Raw genomic sequence first — 9,755 nt, forward strand, 5'->3', positions numbered from 1 at the left:
AGCTGCAGATTAAGGTGTACATTCCCACCGCTGTCCAGACAGAATAAGTTCCTAAGCATCCTAACGTCGTGATCGCCCTCCTTCCCTTTCCTTCCCTCCCTCTCCCTCCCACTCTTCAACTCCTAACCAGGAGTTAGAGGAATTGGCTCAGGGATTGTTCCCCGCCCTTTTCGCCCTTACTCTCTCAAGGGGTGGGTCTTGAATGCGTCGCCGATGACAACTTCTGAAGCGTTGCTTCCTCGCCTGGATCGTTACCCCTTCGGGTCAGTCCGAGAAGGATAAAAGCCCGGCGGCTGGATGGAGCAACTCAGAGTGCGCTACAGCCCGTTGTGCCAGCATGCGCTGCCTAGCCTTCCGCACGACCGCCCTACTTGTTCTCTTCCTGCTGCTCGCCGGGAGCGCCTTGCAGACCCAGGGTAAGCTGATTTCTGATCCCAGCTCAGGGAAGTAGGCGAACGGGCGGCTGTCTTCCATCGTGGGCTGTCTGACAGCTCAGCACATCTTCCCTATGCGCTGGTAGCAATCGCTGCCCTTCGGCCAAGCGGGGTTTCTGAGGGGTAAGAAGTGGTACAACTGTTATTTTGGAATTCTTCCCCACCGTCGCGGGAGGTTGCTAGAGTGCATGGGGGCGACGCGGTCACAGTCTCCTCACACGTTTGTCGAGCTCCCTGCCGATTTTCCTGCAGCTCTACTCACTTGCTTAGAGAGGTACGTCGTCTCGTAGTCTTATCGCAGAGAACTTTGAAGAAGGCAGAATCCAGTTTCCCGGCCGCGCACGCACAGAAACAAACTCTTGTAGGGGCATCCGACCTCTAGGGAACGTTTTGTGCTTCGAAAGGGATTGGGCACTGCAGCCGTCCGACTCCAGGTGTTTTCTGCTTTCATTTAGTGGAGATAGGAAGACAAAAGTGGCGGTACCTGGGTAGCGCAATTTGAAGTTATGTGAACAGAACATGCTTCTGAGGCAGAAGGGTCATCCTCTCGGTTTGCTGTTTAAATAACGATGACACCAAAAAACCCAAAATACCTTGTGCTTCATGAATCTCTTCTTGAAAATTCATCATTTCTATGAAGTACATAACGGTATGCTTTCTCCTAGTGCTTTTGCAGAACCAGGGATCTTATTGGCATTCACCTACAGAACTTAGGACTTAATAAATATATAAACACATTGAGAAAGTGCACAGTGTTTTCAAACTATAGGTGCAAAATATAAGCTTGAATAAAAATAGCAAATATATTTATTGACCAAAAAACTGGTATAAGTTTTTCCACTGTAAAAATCCCAAGCAATACCATATACGTATAACAATTATAAAAAGTACTACCATGTAAAAATAGCCTATTTGGCTGGCTGAGATTGTCCAATAGTGAAATAAGGTAAATTCTAGTTTCTATAATGGCAAAATAACTTAACAAAAAACTTGACAACTCTTTTATTAGTAAAAAGCTATCACACTATAATAATTTGAAGGTCTAGTTAAATGCCATCAATACAACAATAGTTTATAATTTAACTCATTAATAAATTATGTTCAAAATTAAATAAACATAATTATTTTTAGATTAGAATTTATAGCTAAAGGTTCTATTTATTTCTCTTTCTACAAAATAATTTAAAGAACATAAAATATAGATTATATTCAGAACAAATATGGGACTAAAAAGTTCCATTTAGCTTATGAGTAGATTTTAGTGGGATATTGTTATTGGTACTTTGTATGTAGTTATGTTAAAGGGGAGTTAAAGCACATTATGAATTTGGTTAATTGTATATTATGCATAATTTTTATTTAGAATATGATTATTATAACTATAATCCTGTATTTAGCTCTGGGAAGTGGGGGGTGGAAGTGGGCGGGTTTGGGGTGGGGGGGATTTGGGGATATATTGTAAAATTTTGTTTTTGTAAAACTCTTTAATAAAAAAAGAACATAAAATATTTTAGCACTCTTTCCAAATATTTTTCTCCCATGAATACTGAATTTTTAATTATTCTTCTGTTAATCAAATTAAAATCCACATTCAAATTTTAAAATCCAGGTATTTCTATCATTTGTCCACTTTTGTTCAGCCTTTCATGCCTATGGTAAATGACTCTGATGGCACCTTTTATTATTTGTTCTCATATTTAACTTTTGTATATTAAGTATATTTTTTGAATCTTTCTTCATCAAGTAGCTGTGATTTTTTGTAGCAGTTAAAGAAAACGATCCCTGATATACTAGCTAAATTAAGACAGTTTGTAGCACAATCTACTGTAGCCTTAGTCAAAGGCATTGTATAGCCCAAACACCATGAAAATAGTTAATTCTTCATATCCAAATATCACTATTTTCAGAAAAGGTGGAGCCTCTCAGGTATGATTTTAAAAAGCTGCTCTGGTTCTTACATAAAACCAGTACAGCTCCTGATAAGGGTTAGGGTAGCCAGGTTAGCTGGAAATACTGGAATAGAAAAGGTGCAGAAGATGAGAAAAATGGGGAGACGATTTCCCACATTTTGTTATCAGTTCAGGCATAGTGCTTAGGTTATGCTTAGGTTATTCTCAGGTGTATGTAAGGGTACTGTATCAAAGGGAAAACATAACACAGGTAATAACTGCATAAGTCAGAATTTAAAAGTAGTCTGAACATTTGTATTTATAAAATGTGAAATAAAAAAGAAAATAGAGTGAACTATATGATAAATATGATGGAGTTTCGATTCTGTTTGTGTTAACAATGAGAATAACCACACAAACCCTTCGGAATAAAGTAATATTGTAAAAAAGTTTATTTTCTGTTTTTTTCAATGTTCATTTGTTAAGACCAGGTTTCTATAATGATAATGAAAAAAATTAAGAGGAACAGGGAAGCCTAAAAAGGGAGATTATATAATGGAGGTATAAATACAAGAAGTTAATATTATATGTATTCAGTTAAAAAATGAAATATCTCCCAATAAGCTACCAAAAAGGAATATATGGTTGAAAACCTTGATGTTGTTGCAGTTCTGAGACCAAGTGCTTACAATAATGTAAAATCTTTGGCTTGTTTGTGTGGAATTCATTTGTGAGGCTAGATTTGAAGTTGTTTATTTTTCAGTCAAAGCATTTATCCTTGGGACACCATTTGGAGTAAATATTCAATATGGATCCCCTGATTATACTTGTTGTAAAGTATAGTTGGGGAACAGATGTCACTAATATCTGCATAAATATGAGTAGGATTGCATTGTTATTCCCTGGTTGTTTTTCCTCCACAGCAAGAGAATTGCGTTGTAAGTGTCTGAAGGTTTTTTCCTATGGAATTTTACCTGGGCCCATTGCCTCTGTGGATTTCATACCTGAAGGACCACACTGTGTCAGGCCTGAAGTCATGTAAGTGTCCAGAGCTAGACTGCTTTTTGTCATTTTTGTCACTATATGCCAGGCAAGAGCTGTTCAATCTCACTCAGAAATTAATGTTATTCTTCCCACTGTCACAGACTCACCAGGAAAGATGGGAAGCAATTCTGCATGAATACAACAATGCCATGGGTTCAGAGGCTTATCCAAAGATTTACAAAGGTATTTATAAAGATCATTTAGTAGACTTGTAGTCAGAAACCATGTTCTAGTAAACATTGTCTGTAATCCAGCAACATGAATTATTTACTGAAGGTAATGAGATTTTTAAGCAACCTGAAGAAAGGATTGCTTTTTCTTATTAGAAATCTGAATTCTTATTTTGTCCAAATTCTGTTGCAATATGTTTTATACATATGTGTGAGTATGCACACCCACACACAAACACAAAACTAGATGATTTTAATAATGCCGTCAACAATTGTAATATAAATGTGGTGTATTCATCAAGGAAATGCATTTTTTACCTAACAAAAGAGGCCCTATAAATACAAGATACGTTGGTGCTCCTAAAAACTTCATTGCAAAAAGGAATTAGGGCAAGGTGGTCTGCTGCAGATGGAAGTAGTAAATCTATTGCTGAGATTACTAGGTACATGGACAAGAAAGAAAAAGTTGTATGTGGCTGAGATAGCTTTGCCTTTTTCTGCTTCTCATGTTTTCATTTATTTCTGGTCTTTTGCAGCGAAATAGTAACCTGTGACATAAACACTATTATTTGGATATGTAGCTGCAAGAATAAACACTGCAATTATGAAGAGAAAGAGAGAAGAAAGAGAGAAAAAATTGGCAGAAGATGACCCAAAGACTTAATTATTCCTTTAGTGGTTCGCACTTTGTTGTATTTTATTTTTTTATTCAAACATATGTTAATGTATTTATTGCTACCTCTCTATATCAGCATTTCTCAAGCCTGGCCATGTTAAGATGTGTGGATTTCAACTCCCAGAATTTCCACACATTTAAATTCCAGTGCCATATGCTCTCATGGCCGCCTAATTTCTTCACATCAGGCAGATACACTCAATGCAAATTATATGATATATACTGGTAGACCTCAACTTATAGTTATTTGTTTACTGATTGTTCAAAGTTATAAAACTGGAAAAAATTACAACTGATCCTCACACTTATGACCATTGCACCATTCCCCATGGTCATCTGAATGTAAGCACTTGGCAAATGGCATTTACTTATGATAGCTGCAGCATCCTGGGGTCATGAGATCACCATCTGCAACCTTTCCAGCTAGTTTCCAAGGAGCAAAGATGATAGGGACAGCTGGATTCACTTAATGACCATATGATTCACTAAACAAATATAGTGATTTGTTCAATCATGGCAGAAAAAAAAAGATTATAACTTTGGGCACTTGCTCACTTAACAATTGCCTTGCTTAGCCACAGAAATTCTGGTCCTCACTTGTGGTCTTAAGTTGAGGACTACCTCTATTGAAGTTAACGGATGTTGATTGCCTTCTTGAATGTAATACTAGGTTGTGAGCCATAGTGGAACTTATAAACAAGTGGGATATAAAACTGTTAATAAATACATACCCAAAAGCATAAGCAGGAAGTTATCTGCACCCTATGCTTTCCCTGTCAGCCTTTGTGGGCCCTGTTCATTTCAAGGAAGCTTACTGAAGAACTAAAAGCTAAATGCAACAGTCATGTAAAAGCATTATTAAATTTTGACTAATACTTATTTCTATCATAACTGGGTATCTTTTTTGAGAATTCTATGACTTTATATCTTCGATGAACGTTTTGGAAAGTGTTTCAATATGACAATTTATGTGGAACTGTTAAGTAATGTTTAAAACCACTTAGTAGGTTTTTTAGGACCACTGTTCATCTTGTATTGCCAAATTATTTTGAGGCTTGGTGGATTTCTTGTTTCTGGAATACAAAAAATATAGCCACAATGAAGGCACATATTAAAAATTAAACATTTAAAAGTATGTAATTTGAGGCTGATTTATATTTATCACTTTGATACATGAAATTTGTTTCTAGTAATTAATTTATCAATGCTCAATAGTCCAGTTTAGAAATATTAATCAATTATCTACATGATACTCTTTCTTATCTTGCCTCTTGGACCAAGTGAATCACCAAGATAATATGTGACACATTATTATTATTATTGTATATATTGCAAATTTAATGAAATTGTAACAAGCTGCAGTTATTCTACATTATTGTAGAATGTCTTTTTTAAAAAATAAACATTTATATCTAATACTGTATCCCTACTATTGTGAGAGCAGCTATTGTATATTGAGCCTTCTCCCAGAAGATTCTACTAGAAAAGATGATTGAAAGAGACATTTCATCCTCACCTTCAGAAAGAGAAAAAAGGGCCCACTAAATTATAAACATCTATACTAGGCAAACAGATTATCAAGCAATCTGTTGTTGAGCACTTATATAAGCATGTGTTAATTAACAGGAGTCAGCATGAGTCTTCATGAAGAAATCATGCCAGTCTAATCTGATCAATTTTATAAACTGATTAGTTTAGTACAGGGGTGTCAAGCTGCCAGCCTGCAGGCAAGATGCATCATAGCGAAACCACGCCCACCCCATTGATGGCAATGGCAAAAAAGTCACGATACATCACGACACGTCATGTGATGTTGCAAATTTGACACCCTTGGGTTAGTAGATCAAAGATATGTTGTACACTCAATGAAGTCTTTGACAGAGTGTGTCATGAAGTTCTCCTACATAAAATGGTAAAACATCGGCCAGAAGTTACTCCTATTAGATTCACTTGGTTGAATGACCACATCCAAAGATTCCTCATCAATTACTCAACTTGTTTCTTTGCAGATAACACCAAATTTGGAGGGGTTCAAAAACATTTAAGCAATTTATTTATTTATTTATTTATTTATTTATTTATTTATTTATTTATTTATTGAGTTTATATACCGCCCTATTCCCGTAGGACTCAGGGCGGTTTACAAGGCAATTAAAACATAAAATACAAAAATTAAAATCAGTTAAAACAATTAATTAAATTTAAGCCCTAAAAATTAAAATCTAAAATCCAATTAAAAATTAAAAACCCCTCAGTCTGGGCCAGACAGCTCAAAGAGCCAGGTTTTCAGGTCCCAGCGAAATGAACGAAGGTCGGGGGCCATCCTAAGTTCCGTGGGTAGTTGGTTCCATAGGGCCGGCGCAGCCACAGAAAACGCCCTCCCCCTGGGAATAACCCGCTGGCATTCCTTAATCGGCGGTACCCTGAGAAGGCCCTCCCTGTGGGAGCGCACATGACGATGGAAAGTTGATGCCGGCAGCAGGTGTTCCCTTAGATAGTCTGGACCCAAGCCAATTTAAACACTGTATTAGACTGAAAAGAATGATATAATGTAAAGTAATGTAATGTAGAGTAATGTAAAGTTCCTAAATGGGTAGGAAATATGTAAATACATGTATATATTTGGGGAGACTTAGCTTGGCAGTAATAGATCTAAAAGGGATACCATAAGTTAAACTTAAATCAACAATGCAATGAGGATGTAAAAAGGGCAAGTACTATCTTATGGTGCATTGACAGAAACATTGAATCAATGATAAATAATTTTTTCATTCCAATTGTTTTACTATTCAATGTTCTGCCCTGGTCAAATCTGGCAATATATGGCATGATAGTTCCAACAAACTGGAGCAAATTCAAAGAAAGGCAGAATGGCTTCCAGGCTCTTCATGATAGTGAAGAATCCGCAGGTCATGTCTCATGAGGGCTGTCTGGGCATGTTTTGCAAACAGAGAAATAAGTTAACAGGAAGCATAATAACAGCAATCTTCATCTATCTGAAGAGTTCTCACAAAGAAGAGGGATATGGACTTCTTTTCTATTGTCCTAGAAGGGATCGGTTACAAACAGTGAGGGTCGGGTCTGCTTTGTCCACCCCGTGAAGCTTTGCACCGGCACGCCACAGGGCTGTGTGCTTAGCCCCCACCTGTACTCTTTATACACTTATGATTGTGTATCATCTGACCCATCCACTGCGATAATCAAGTTCGCAGATGATACAACTGTGGTGGGTCTTATTACAGGTGGGGATGAGACAGCATATAGGGCGGAGGTACAAAAACTATCCATATGGTGTAGTAACAACAACTTGCACCTAAACATCGGCAAGACGAAAGAGATGGTGTTAGACTTCCGGAGAAAAAAGGAGGAACCTGCCCCACTTCACATCGGAGAGAACTGTGTAGAGAGAGTTTCCTCCTTTAAATTTCTGGGAGTCTACCTCTGTGAAGATCTGACCTGGAAAGTTAACACAACCCAGGTGGCTAGAAAGGCCCAACAGAGGCTTCACTTTCTTAGGGTCTTGCGGAAGAACAGGGTAGAACAACAGCTAATGACCCTCTTTTTACCGGTCTACTATAGAGAGCGTCCTCTCGTATGGTATTGTGGTTTGGTATGCTGGTCTGACAGCTGCGGATAGGAAAGTATTACAGAGGGTAGTGAGCACAGCACAAGACATTGTGGGCTGTTCCCTGACACCACTGGATGACATCGCCAGGGCTCGTTGCCTTGGAAGAGTGAGGAAGATTCTCAGGGATGACTCACACCCTGGACGGTATCTCTTTACTCTCCTACCATCAGGTAGGAGATATAGGAATATAGCCAGCCATACCAACAGGCTGAAAAATAGCTTTTATCCGTGGGCTGTTAGGCTTTTAAATGGGACATAATCTTATGCAGAATTGACTTGGGAGGCCGGTGTGTGGTGTAGTTGGTTCACATGGTGTGGTAGGATGGAGGGTTTGTTGTCACTGTGTGTTGGGGGGAGAGAGCACGGGGGGAGGCTCAGCTAATCTCAATGTACACATGTTGTACTTTGACAATAAAGGTTTATTATTTATTATTATTATTAGTTCTTAGAGCTGAGAGTAAATTGATGTTTGTAATCCAAACAGGCCCAATTCAAAATAGTTTATAGTTAGATGTCCATTTTCCAACCTTTAAACCAAAACTTTTCACAAACTTCACTCCAATATTTTTCAAAAAAAGGAGCAAACAAACCCTCAAGAGTTCTCTCCAATCCCAAATTTATTAAAGCTATGTCTCTCTGTTATTTCCTAATTAATATTAAGGCCTTCTATATTTTTCTCCCAAAGGAAGTTAGATCGCTGTTTTCTTTCTCTTAGGAAATGGGGCGGATGCCCCTCTTCCCTCTCGTGTGGGCGCTTTTCTTGCTTTTGGGAGTTCTTTTCCAGGGAAAGATTTTAAAATTATAGAGAAAGGATAGTATTCTCACCCAGTTCCAATCACAGTATTCAGGATCTGCTAGCTAGTGCTTTCTTCAGTTATCAGTAGCTTTGGACTGGCCACATAAATGCAGCCAGTCTTTCCCTTGCCGGTTTGGAGAGCTTCCTTGGAACAAACGAATTGACCACCATCTTTCCGTGATTGACCAGGGTCCCCTCCTTCTTTGTTGCCTCTCTGGGGTGACTTTAGACCCTTTTGGGGTCCCCAGCAGGGCAAAATCGGCTGCGGTAAGCAGAGCCCTGCTTTCTTGCACCTGTAACTTTATAAAGCCAAACCAGAAGTCATAAAAAAGCTTCTTAAAGCAACTCTTAAATTGAGTTTTCTGAACAGTTGAAGAACTATTTTATTTATTTAAATATTTAAAATGTGTAAATGTGTAAAATTTCCTGAAGGTAATATTCTTGATGTATACAATAGAATCAGGGTTTCAAAAGAAACCTGGACTCTAATCTACCTTGACAAGGATAGTGAGTCACTGAAGACAGATGGGAAAGCTACTACTTCTTTACACAATGATAGTGATTAACTCTGGTCTTCTCCAATAAAGTAGACTCTCTTCTCTATGATGGGTTTTGGGCTGTTAAATTCCAAATAGGCTTTGGAATATTCCTGCAATGCCTAGGAATTCTGACATAAAAACGGAGGCGCAAAAGGGATCGCTGGAATGCAATAGTGCAGGGTAGAGTGCTTCTGCTTAGGATCCAATCAGCTAGGCATGTCTTCTTAGGACTCAAATGCCATTAGGTCCAGTATAATTTTGCAAGAAGGGACAAATGCACTGATTATATATTGCTATCCCATTTTATGAGTCAAGAAGGAAGATATTATGGATGTGGTGGCTTAGGCCAAAGTAGTTTCCTAGCCATCATGTCACAACCTTACTTATCCTCTCTACAGGGTCTAGAAGAACTGACCAAGTATGTTGCTTGCTAATCACTTTATTCCAGAAGATACTCTCTGCTATTGACTTTTCTAGAGAAGAAGTAAATAACGACTTCTTCCTTCTGCAGTCTGACCTAATCAGGAAGTGTAAACTAAGGACTAAATTTCTTTCCAAACATCTTGACTCATTAAGTAT

General features: G+C 38.2%; 1 pseudogene across 1 annotated transcript; it reads left to right on the forward strand.

Annotated features, from left to right (window-relative positions):
* The first annotated feature begins 297 nt into the window (after positions 1-297).
* Positions 298-5,563, forward strand: LOC308679091 (interleukin-8-like; annotated as a pseudogene). The gene is made up of 4 exons (XR_014028827.1): positions 298-416; positions 3,247-3,361; positions 3,469-3,550; positions 4,074-5,563. The product of XR_014028827.1 is annotated as an interleukin-8-like (transcript).
* Positions 5,564-9,755: the final 4,192 nt, after the last annotated feature.

Source organism: Vipera berus (assembly GCF_964194415.1).
Source record: "Vipera berus genome assembly, chromosome: Z".
Lineage (NCBI taxonomy): Eukaryota > Metazoa > Chordata > Lepidosauria > Squamata > Viperidae > Vipera > Vipera berus.